A 12,159-nucleotide genomic window follows, 5' to 3' on the forward strand; every position below is an offset into this window, starting at 1 on the left:
TACATATTCTCCAGTCTCCGAAGAGACTGTCAAAAATTGTCATTTCAACTATATTTCAAGTCTCCATGACGGGGTATTGGGTAAAGTTTTCAATAAGCAATAATCGCGCCTCGGTTAAACCTCATTGGCTACGATACTGCCACTGCGCAAAGCTAACCAATTATAGTGTGAATTTCATGCCCACTCGCCCTAGTACCTCATGTTACAAAGAACATGAACCCTTTTCAATAGATTTTATCTATTTATGCATAACTACACCTCCACTGCTTCTGACAGGCAATGTAAGACATATGTTTGCGTTGTTTTACTAATTTCCATCAGCTCTCTGCCCCAAACCGTCGCTAGCCACACGCAGAGAATTCTGGGAAATTGTATGCTAAATAGCTCTTCAGGTAAGCAGCACCCTCCCTAGGTATGGATTTGATGCTCAGACAGATATCCCTTCACACAAAGATGAGATCTAGGCTGCTAGCCATGGGTTGTGGAAAATATAAGAAGCACAAATTCATAATAGCATCCTCATAGGGCCCACTGTCTTCAAATGTTTACTAGAAGAGGAACAGCAATAATTTAAAGGAAAATAAATCATAGCTACATTTTTCCATTTTCCATACTGCAAGTCTGCCATTTCATTGCACTATATAGTTGCATTTGCTGCATTTCATTTTTAGCTTTAGGGGGTACAATATACTGGTTTCCTGGTTTTCAAAACATTCTAGGGGAAGATTCACAAGGATCTGATGCATCTGCATAGATGCATACTTTTCCTTGCGTCAGTGCTGAATGTCCTTGTGCCACTATGGATGTGCTGTATTTACAATACAGTGCTCCATGGTGCAAGGATTAACAGATGCATCAGAAATTCTGACACATGTGTTGGCACAAAAGTGACGCATTGCTGAAGTTGATCATGAAAGTGAAGCAAAAAGCCATGAGTCATTCCAAACGCTTGGTCTGTGCAGGCGTAGGGATTTTGCCGCAGTGAAGGCGTAAAGTGACGCACTGAAATCTTGTAGATTTCAGTGTGTGAGTTCTACAAGGCTATTTTTCGTGGAAACGCCCACCCTGCATACATTATGCCTGACGCAGGTATAATGTGATGCAGGGCTTTATAATGTGACGCATCTCCCTAGATGTGTCACATTGTAAAAGGGCCGCAACATTTACGCCGCAGCTGCGCCACAATACAGATTTTTATATGTGCCCTGTAAATGGCTGTGTGTACGTTGTGTGTCTCCGTCGGCATGCAGCATACAAATTTTCCCAGATCATGTAGCCCAGTTGGGCTGATGCAGCCACGCAAGAGCTCTTTGCGTGACCTCATTGTCACCGATTCAAATCAGGGAGGATCCACGCAACCTTTCATGGCTCTCAGGTGAAAAAATGGGCCCTAGGGCAAGGAAGGAAATAGGACCCCTTATTCATGTTTGAAATATAAAATACAGCAATAATCGGGGTTCAGTGGGTCCCGCAGGTCTGTGGGCGCCAGTGCAACTGCACCTGCTGCAACAATGGAAGCTACGCCCCTGTCATACAGCTGGGTAACATCAATTACTCAGTGACACAAAGAGCATTAAAAATACACTTTACATAATGTTAAATGACAAAAACAACAGCTTTGTCACTTCTTGTTCTGTTTCAAGCACTCCATACAATCTGTATGAACCCTCTCCGCATTTTCCTACTGATAACAAACGCCTTTGCTCCCAGAAATTAACTTTCTAGGTGGTTTGTGTACATTTGAATGGGAGATGAGACCTCGAAAGAGCCCAGCTCTGCAACGGACTGCGAGTCAACTCAGAGTGCGGAAACAAAGCCCATACTCTGGCCATCAACTACCCGAGCGAATCCGGGGATCGAAGGTGAGAACAAAGAGGAAGAAATACAAGAATTATGAAAACTGATCAAGGAGAAAAAATCCCTAAGTTACTGCCGTATTTAAAAAGCTGAGAAAACAAAAAGAACGTAAAGAGTAAACTGAAGCCAAATAAAGTCACAGTTTTTTCCTTGTCACAGATAACAATTATGAGAGTAAATCGCATTGAAAAATAAACTATCTTATTTTTTTATTACATATTCTCCAGTCTCCGAAGAGACTGTCAAAAATTGTCATTTCAACTATATTTCAAGTCTCCATGACGGGGTATTGGGTAAAGTTTTCAATAAGCAATAATCGCGCCTCGGTTAAACCTCATTGGCTACGATAATGCCACTGCGCAAAGCTAACCAATTATAGTGTGAATTTCATGCCCACTCGCCCTAGTACCTCATGTTACAAAGAACATGAACCCTTTTCAAAAGATTTTATCTATTTATGCATAACTACACCTCCACTGCTTCTGACAGGCAATGTAAGACATATGTTGGCGTTGTTTTACTAATTTCCATCAGCTCTCTGCCCCAAACCGTCGCTAGCCACACGCAGAGAATTCTGGGAAATTGTATGCTAAATAGCTCTTCAGGTAAGCAGCACCCTCCCTAGGTATGGATTTGATGCTCAGACAGATATCCCTTCACACAAAGATGAGATCTAGGCTGCTAGCCATGGATTGTGGAAAATATAAGAAGCACAAATTCATAATAGCATCCTCATAGGGCCCACTGTCTTCAAATGTTTACTAGAGGAGGAACAGCAATAATTTAAAGGAAAATAAATCATAGCTACATTTTTCCATTTTCCATACTGCAAGTCTGCCATTTCATTGCACTACATAGTTGCATTTGCTGCATTTCATTTTTAGCTTTAGGGGGTACAATATACTGGTTTCGTGGTTTTCAAAACATTCTAGGGGAAGATTCACAAGGATCTGACGCATCTGCATAGATGCATATTTTTCCTTGCGTCAGTGCTGAATGTCCTTGTGCCACTATGGATGTGCTGTATTTACAATACAGTGCTCCATGGTGCAAGGATTAACAGATGCATCAGAAATTCTGACACATGTGTTGGCACAAAAGTGACGCATTGCTGAAGTTGATCATGAAAGTGAAGCAAAAAGCCATGAGTCATTCCAAACGCTTGGTCTGTGCAGGCGTAGGGATTTTGCCGCAGTGAAGGCGTAAAGTGACGCACTGAAATCTTGTAGATTTCAGTGCGTGAGTTCTACAAGGCTTTTTTTCGTGGAAACGCCCACCCTGCATACATTATGCCTGACGCAGGTATAATGTGATGCAGGGCTTTATAATGTGACGCATCTCCCTAGATGCGTCACATTGTAAAAGGGCCGCAACATTTACGCCGCAGCTGCGCCACAATACAGATTTTTATATGTGCCCTGTAAATGGCTGTGTGTACGTTGTGTGTCTCCGTCGGCATGCAGCATACAAATTTTCCCGGATCATGTAGCCCAGTTGGGCTGATGCAGCCACGCAAGAGCTCTTTGCGTGACCTCATTGTCACCGATTCAAATCAGGGAGGATCCACGCAGCCTTTCATGGCTCTCAGGTGAAAAAAATGGGCCCTAGGGCAAGGAAGGAAATAGGACCCCTTATTCATGTTTGAAATATAAAATACCGCAGTAATCGGGGTTCAGTGGGTCCCGCAGGTCTGTGGGCGCCAGTGCCACTGCACCGCTGCAACAATGGAAGCTACGCCCCTGTCATACAGCTGGGTAACATCAATTACTCAGTGACACAAAGAGCATTAAAAATACACTTTACATAATGTTAAATGACAAAAACAACAGCTTTGTCACTTCTTGTTCTGTTTCAAGCACTCCATACAATCTGTATGAACCCTCTCCGCATTTTCCTACTGATAACAAACGCCTTTGCTCCCAGAAATAAACTTTCTAGGTGGTTTGTGTACATTTGAATGGGAGATGAGACCTCGAAAGAGCCCAGCTCTGCAACAGACTGCGAGTCAACTCAGAGAGCGGAAACAAAGCCCGTACTCTGGCCATCAACTACCCGAGCGAATCCGGGGATCGAAGGTGAGAACAAAGAGGAAGAAATACAAGAATTATGAAAACTGATCAAGTAGAATAAATCCCTAAGTTACTGCCGTATTTAAAAAGCTGAGAAAACAAAAAGAACGTAAAGAGTAAACTGAAGCCAAATAAAGTCACAGTTTTCTCCTTGTCACAGATAACAATTATGCAAGTAAATCGCATTGAAATTTAACTATCTTATTTTTTTATTACATATTCTCCAGTCTCCGAAGAGACTGTCCAAAATTGTCATTTCAACTATATTTCAAGTCTCCATGACGGGGTATTGAGTAAAGTTTTCAATAAGCAATAATTGCGCCTCGGTTAAACCTCATTGGCTACGATACTGCCACTGCGCAAAGCTAACCAAGTATAGTGTGAATTTCATGCCCACTCGCCCTAGTACCTCATGTTACAAAGAACATGAACCCTTTTCAAAAGATTTTATCTGTTTATGTATAACTACACCTCCACTGCTTCTGACAGGCAATGTAAGACATATGTTGGCGTTGTTTTACTAATTTTCATCAGGTCTCTGCCCCAAACCGTCGCTAGCCACACGCAGAGAATTCTGGGAAATTGTATGCTAAATAGCTCTTCAGGTAAGCAGCACCCTCCCTAGGTATGGATTTGATGCTCAGACAGATATCCCTTCACACAAAGATGAGATCTAGGCTGCTAGCCATGGGTTGTGGAAAATATAAGAAGTACAAATTCATAATAGCATCCTTATAGGGCCCACTGTCTTCAAATGTTTACTAGAGGAGGAACAGCAATAATTTAAAGGAAAATAAATCATAGCTACATTTTTCCATTTTCCATACTGCAAGTCTGCCATTTCATTGCACTACATAGTTGCATTTGCTGCATTTCATTTTTAGCTTTAGGGGGTACAATATACTGGTTTTCTGGTTTTCAAAACATTCTAGGGGAAGATTCACAAGGATCTGACGCATCTGCATAGATGCATGCTTTTCCTTGCGTCAGTGCTGAATGTCCTTGTGCCACTATGGATGTGCTGTATTTACAATACAGTGCTCCATGGTGCAAGGATTAACAGATGCATCAAAAATTCTGACACATGTGTTGGCACAAAAGTGACGCATTGCTGAAGTTGATCATGAAAGTGAAGCAAAAAGCCATGCGTCATTCCAAACGCTTGGTCTGTGCAGGCGTAGGGATTTTGCCGCAGTGAAGGCGTAAAGTGACGCATTGAAATCTTGTAGATTTCAGTGCGTGAGTTCTACAAGGCTTTTTTTCGTGGAAACGCCCACCCTGCATACATTATGCCTGACGCAGGTATAATGTGATGCAGGGCTTTATAATGTGACGCATCTCCCTAGATGCGTCACATTGTAAAAGGGCCGCAACATTTACGCCGCAGCTGCGCCACAATACAGATTTTTATATGTGCCCTGTAAATGGCTGTGTGTACGTTGTGTGTCTCCGTCGGCATGCAGCATACAATTTTTCCCGGATCATGTAGCCCAGTTGGGCAGATGCAGCCACGCAAGAGCTCTTTGCGTGACCTCATTGTCACCGATTCAAATCAGGGAGGATCCACGCAGCCTTTCATGGCTCTCAGGTGAAAAAATGGGCCCTAGGGCAAGGAAGGAAATAGGACCCCTTATTCATGTTTGAAATATAAAATACCGCAATAATCGGGGTTCAGTGGGTCCCGCAGGTCTGTGGGCGCCAGTGCCACTGCACCTGCTGCAACAATGGAAGCTACGCCCCTGTCATACAGCTGGGTAACATCAATTACTCAGTGACAAAAAGAGCATTAAAAATACACTTTACATAATGTTAAATGACAAAAACAACAGCTTTGTCAGTTCTTGTTCTGTTTCAAGCACTCCATACAATCTGTATGAACCCTCTCCACATTTTCCTACTGATAACAAACGCCTTTGCTCCCAGAAATAAACTTTCTAGGTGGTTTGTGTACATTTGAATGGGAGATGAGACCTCGAAGGAGCCCAGCCCTGCAACGGACAGCGATTCAACTCAGAGAGCGGAAACAAAGCCCGTACTCTGGCAATCAACTACCCGAGCGAATCCGGGGATCGAAGGTGAGAACAAAGAGGAAGAAATACAAGAATTATGAAAACTGATCAAGGAGAAAAAATCCCTAAGTTACTGCCGTATTTAAAAAGCTGAGAAAACAAAAAGAACGTAAAGAGTAAACTGAAGCCAAATAAAGTCACAGTTTTCTCCTTGTCACAGATAACAATTATACAAGTAAATCGCATTGAAAAATAAACTATCTTATTTTTTTATTACATATTCTCCAGTCTCCGAAGAGACTGTCAAAAATTGTCATTTCAACTATATTTCAAGTCTCCATGACGGGGTATTGGGTAAAGTTTTCAATAAGCAATAATTGCACCTCGGTTAAACCTCATTGGCTACGATACTGCCACTGCGCAAAGCTAACCAATTATAGTGTGAATTTCATGCCCACTCGCCCTAGTACCTCATGTTACAAAGACCATGAACCCTTTTCAAAAGATTTTATCTATTTATGCATAACTACACCTCCACTGCTTCTGACAGGCAATGTAAGACACATGTTTGCGTTGTTTTAGTAATTTCCATCAGCTCTCTGCCCCAAACCGTCGCTAGCCACACGCAGAGAATTCTGGGAAATTGTATGCTAAATAGCTCTTCAGGTAAGCAGCACCCTCCCTAGGTATGGATTTGATGCTCAGACAGATATCCCTTCACACAAAGATGAGATCTAGGCTGCTAGCCATGGGTTGTGGAAAATATAAGAAGCACAAATTCATAATAGCATCCTCATAGGGCCCACTGTCTTCAAATGTTTACTAGAGGAGGAACAGCAATAATTTAAAGGAAAATAAATAATAGCTACATTTTTCCATTTTCCATACTGCAAGTCTGCCATTTCATTGCACTACATAGTTGCATTTGCTGCATTTCATTTTTAGCTTTAGGGGGTACAATATACTGGTTTCGTGGTTTTCAAAACATTCTAGGGGAAGATTCACAAGGATCTGACGCATCTGCATAGATGCATATTTTTCCTTGCGTCAGTGCTGAATGTCCTTGTGCCACTATGGATATGCTGTATTTACAATACAGTGCTCCATGGTGCAAGGATTAACAGATGCATCAAAAATTCTGACACATGTGTTGGCACAAAAGTGACGCATTGCTGAAGTTGATCATGAAAGTGAAGCAAAAAGCCATGAGTCATTCCAAACGCTTGGTCTGTGCAGGCGTAGGGATTTTGCCGCAGTGAAGGCGTAAAGTGACGCATTGAAATCTTGTAGATTTCAGTGCGTGAGTTCTACAAGGCTTTTTTTCGTGGAAACGCCCACCCTGCATACATTATGCCTGACGCAGGTATAATGTGATGCAGGGCTTTATAATGTGACGCATCTCCCTAGATGCGTCACATTGTAAAAGGGCCGCAACATTTACGCCGCAGCTGCGCCACAATACAGATTTTTATATGTGCCCTGTAAATGGCTGTGTGTACGTTGTGTGTCTCCGTCGGCATGCAGCATACAAATTTTCCTGGATCATGTAGCCCAGTTGGGCTGAGGCAGCCACGCAAGAGCTCTTTGCGTGACCTCATTGTCACCGATTCAAATCAGGGAGGATCCACGCAGCCTTTCATGGCTCTCAGGTGAAAAAATGGGCCCTAGGGCAAGGAAGGAAATAGGACCCCTTATTCATGTTTGAAATATAAAATACCGCAATAATCGGGGTTCAGTGGGTCCCGCAGGTCTGTGGGCGCCAGTGCCACTGCACCTGCTGCAACAATGGAAGCTATGCCCCTGTCATACAGCTGGGTAACATCAATTACTCAGTGACACAAAGAGCATTAAAAAATACACTTTACATAATGTTAAATGACAAAAACAACAGCTTTGTCAGTTCTTGTTCTGTTTCAAGCACTCCATACAATCTGTATGAACCCTCTCCGCATTTTCCTACTGATAACAAACGCCTTTGCTCCCAGAAATAAACTTTCTAGGTGGTTTGTGTACATTTGAATGGGAGATGAGACCTCGAAAGAGCCCAGCTCTGCAACGGACTGCGAGTCAACTCAGAGTGCGGAAACAAAGCCCGTACTCTGGCCATCAACTACCCGAGCGAATCCGGGGATCGAAGGTGAGAACAAAGAGGAAGAAATACAAGAATTATGAAAACTGATCAAGGAGAAAAAATCCCTAAGTTACTGCCGTATTTAAAAAGCTGAGAAAACAAAAAGAACGTAAAGAGTAAACTGAAGCCAAATAGAGTCACAGTTTTTTCCTTGTCACAGATAACAATTATGCAAGTAAATCGCATTGAAAAATAAACTATCTTATTTTTTTATTACATAATCTCCAGTCTCCGAAGAGACTGTCAAAAATTGTCATTTCAACTATATTTCAAGTCTCCATGACGGGGTATTGAGTAAAGTTTTCAATAAGCAATAATCGCGCCTCGGTTAAACCTCATTGGCTACGATACTGCCACTGCGCAAAGCTAACCAATTATAGTGTGAATTTCATGCCCACTCGCCCTAGTACCTCATGTTACAAAGAACTTGAACCCTTTTCAAAAGATTTTATCTGTTTATGCATAACTACACCTCCATTGCTTCTGACAGGCAATGTAAGACATATGTTGGCGTTGTTTTACTAATTTCCATCAGCTCTCTGCCCCAAACCGTCGCTAGCCACACGCAGAGAATTCTGGGAAATTGTATGCTAAATAGCTCTTCAGGTAAGCAGCACCCTCCCTAGTTATGGATTTGATGCTCAGACAGATATCCCTTCACACAAAGATGAGATCTAGGCTGCTAGCCATGGGTTGTGGAAAATATAAGAAGCACAAATTCATAATAGCATCCTCATAGGGCCCACTGTCTTCAAATGTATACTAGAGGAGGAACAGCAATAATTTAAAGGAAAATAAATCATAGCTACATTTTTCCATTTTCCATACTGCAAGTCTGCCATTTCATTGCACTACATAGTTGCATTTGCTGCATTTCATTTTTAGCTTTAGGGGGTACAATATACTGGTTTCGTGGTTTTCAAAACATTCTAGGGGAAGATTCACAAGGATCTGACGCATCTGCATAGATGCATATTTTTCCTTGCGTCAGTGCTGAATGTCCTTGTGCCACTATGGATGTGCTGTATTTACAATACAGTGCTCCATGGTGCAAGGATTAACAGATGCATCCAAAATTCTGACACATGTGTTGGCACAAAAGTGACGCATTGCTGAAGTTGATCATGAAAGTGAAGCAAAAAGCCATGAGTCATTCCAAACGCTTGGTCTGTGCAGGCGTAGGGATTTTGCCGCAGTGAAGGCGTAAAGTGACGCAGTGAAATCTTGTAGATTTCAGTGCGTGAGTTCTACAAGGCTTTTTTTCGTGGAAACGCCCACCCTGCATACATTATGCTGACGCAGGTATAATGTGATGCAGGGCTTTATAATGTGACGCATCTCCCTAGATGCGTCACATTGTAAAAGGGCCGCAACATTTACGCCGCAGCTGCGCCACAATACAGATTTTTATATGTGCCCTGTAAATGGCTGTGTGTACGTTGTGTGTCTCCGTCGGCATGCAGCATACAAATTTTCCCGGATCATGTAGCCCAGTTGGGCTGAGGCAGCCACGCAAGAGCTCTTTGAGTGACCTCATTGTCACCGATTCAAATCAGGGAGGATCCACGCAGCCTTTCATGGCTCTCAGGTGAAAAAATGGGCCCTAGGGCAAGGAAGGAAATAGGACCCCTTATTCATGTTTGAAATATAAAATACCGCAATAATCGGGGTTCAGTGGGTCCCGCAGGTCTGTGGGCGCCAGTGCCACTGCACCTGCTGCAACAATGGAAGCTACGCCCCTGTCATACAGCTGGGTAACATCAATTACTCAGTGACACAAAGAGCATTAAAAAATACACTTTACATAATGTTAAATGACAAAAACAACAGCTTTGTCAGTTCTTGTTCTGTTACAAGCACTCCATACAATCTGTATGAACCCTCTCCGCATTTTCCTACTGATAACAAACGCCTTTGCTCCCAGAAATAAACTTTCTAGATGGTTTGTGTACATTTGAATGGGAGATGAGACCTCGAAAGAGCCCAGCTCTGCAACGGACTGCGAGTCAACTCAGAGTGCGGAACCAAAGCCCGTACTCTGGCCATCAACTACCCGAGCGAATCCGGGGATCGAAGGTGAGAACAAAGAGGAAGAAATACAAGAATTATGAAAACTGATCAAGGAGAAAAAATCCCTAAGTTACTGCCGTATTTAAAAAGCTGAGAAAACAAAAAGAACGTAAAGAGTAAACTGAAGCCAAATAAAGTCACAGTTTTTTCCTTGTCACAGATAACAATTATGCAAGTAAATCACATTGAAAAATAAACTATCTTATTTTTTTATTACATATTCTCCAGTCTCCGAAGAGACTGTCAAAAATTGTCATTTCAACTATATTTCAAGTCTCCATGACGGGGTATTGGGTAAAGTTTTCAATAAGCAATAATCGCGCCTCGGTTAAACCTCATTGGCTACGATACTGCCACTGCGCAAAGCTAACCAATTATAGTGTGAATTTCATGCCCACTCGCCCTAGTACCTCATGTTACAAAGAACATGAACCCTTTTCAAAAGATTTTATCTATTTATGCATAACTACACCTCCACTGCTTCTGACAGGCAATGTAAGACATATGTTGGCGTTGTTTTACTAATTTCCATCAGCTCTCTGCCCCAAACCGTCGCTAGCCACACGCAGAGAATTCTGGGAAATTGTATGCTAAATAGCTCTTCAGGTAAGCAGCACCCTCCCTAGGGCCCTCATTTATGAAGGCCTTGCGCCACTGGTGCGTCACTTTTTCCCATTATAAAAGTGACGCACCGGCGGCGCAAGACCTTCATAAATAAGGCCCTAGGTATGGATTTGATGCTCAGACAGATATCCCTTCACACAAAGATGAGATCTAGGCTGCTAGCCATGGGTTGTGGAAAATATAAGAAGTACAAATTCATAATAGCATCCTTATAGGGCCCACTGTCTTCAAATGTTTACTAGAGGAGGAACAGCAATAATTTAAAGGAAAATAAATCATAGCTACATTTTTCCATTTTCCATACTGCAAGTCTGCCATTTCATTGCACTACATAGTTGCATTTGCTGCATTTCATTTTTAGCTTTAGGGGGTACAATATACTGGTTTTCTGGTTTTCAAAACATTCTAGGGGAAGATTCACAAGGATCTGACGCATCTGCATAGATGCATGCTTTTCCTTGCGTCAGTGCTGAATGTCCTTGTGCCACTATGGATGTGCTGTATTTACAATACAGTGCTCCATGGTGCAAGGATTAACAGATGCATCAAAAATTCTGACACATGTGTTGGCACAAAAGTGACGCATTGCTGAAGTTGATCATGAAAGTGAAGCAAAAAGCCATGAGTCATTCCAAACGCTTGGTCTGTGCAGGCGTAGGGATTTTGCCGCAGTGAAGGCGTAAAGTGACGCATTGAAATCTTGTAGATTTCAGTGCGTGAGTTCTACAAGGCTTTTTTTCATGGAAACGCCCACCCTGCATACATTATGCCTGACGCAGGTATAATGTGATGCAGGGCTTTATAATGTGACGCATCTCCCTAGATGCGTCACATTGTAAAAGGGCCGCAACATTTACGCCGCAGCTGCGCCACAATACAGATTTTTATATGTGCCCTGTAAATGGCTGTGTGTACGTTGTGTGTCTCCGTCGGCATGCAGCATACAAATTTTCCCGGATCATGTAGCCCAGTTGGGCAGATGCAGCCACGCAAGAGCTCTTTGCGTGACCTCATTGTCACCGATTCAAATCAGGGAGGATCCACGCAGCCTTTCATGGCTCTCAGGCGAAAAAATGGGCCCTAGGGCAAGGAAGGAAATAGGACCCCTTATTCATGTTTGAAATATAAAATACCGCAATAATCGGGGTTCAGTGGGTCCCGCAGGTCTGTGGGCGCCAGTGCCACTGCACCTGCTGCAACAATGGAAGCTACGCCCCTGTCATACAGCTGGGTAACATCAATTACTCAGTGACACGAAGAGCATTAAAAATACACTTTACATAATGTTAAATGACAAAAACAACAGCTTTGTCAGTTCTTGTTCTGTTTCAAGCACTCCATACAATCTGTATGAACCCTCTCCGCATTTTCCTACTGATAACAAACGCCTTTGCTCCCA

General features: G+C 42.6%; 6 non-coding genes across 6 annotated transcripts; all 6 read right to left on the minus strand.

The window, feature by feature from the left end:
* Positions 1-14: 14 nt before the first annotated feature.
* LOC147679134 (U4 spliceosomal RNA) lies at positions 15-154 on the minus strand. The gene has a single exon (XR_015301640.1). It is a non-coding gene; the product is annotated as a U4 spliceosomal RNA (small nuclear RNA).
* A 1,930-nt stretch (positions 155-2,084) lies between these two features.
* On the minus strand, positions 2,085-2,224 carry LOC147679135 (U4 spliceosomal RNA). Its single transcript, XR_015301631.1, has one exon. It is a non-coding gene; the product is annotated as a U4 spliceosomal RNA (small nuclear RNA).
* A 1,929-nt stretch (positions 2,225-4,153) lies between these two features.
* Positions 4,154-4,293, minus strand: LOC147679136 (U4 spliceosomal RNA). Its single transcript, XR_015301838.1, has one exon. It is a non-coding gene; the product is annotated as a U4 spliceosomal RNA (small nuclear RNA).
* Positions 4,294-6,223: 1,930 nt separating this feature from the next.
* On the minus strand, positions 6,224-6,363 carry LOC147679137 (U4 spliceosomal RNA). The gene has a single exon (XR_015301810.1). It is a non-coding gene; the product is annotated as a U4 spliceosomal RNA (small nuclear RNA).
* Positions 6,364-8,294: 1,931 nt separating this feature from the next.
* LOC147679138 (U4 spliceosomal RNA) lies at positions 8,295-8,434 on the minus strand. Its single transcript, XR_015301699.1, has one exon. It is a non-coding gene; the product is annotated as a U4 spliceosomal RNA (small nuclear RNA).
* A 1,930-nt stretch (positions 8,435-10,364) lies between these two features.
* Positions 10,365-10,504, minus strand: LOC147679139 (U4 spliceosomal RNA). The gene has a single exon (XR_015301642.1). It is a non-coding gene; the product is annotated as a U4 spliceosomal RNA (small nuclear RNA).
* Between the last annotated feature and the right edge of the window lie 1,655 nt (positions 10,505-12,159).

This window comes from Lissotriton vulgaris, chromosome 11, assembly GCF_964263255.1.
Source record: "Lissotriton vulgaris chromosome 11, aLisVul1.2, whole genome shotgun sequence".
NCBI classification, from domain to species: Eukaryota; Metazoa; Chordata; class Amphibia; order Caudata; family Salamandridae; genus Lissotriton; species Lissotriton vulgaris.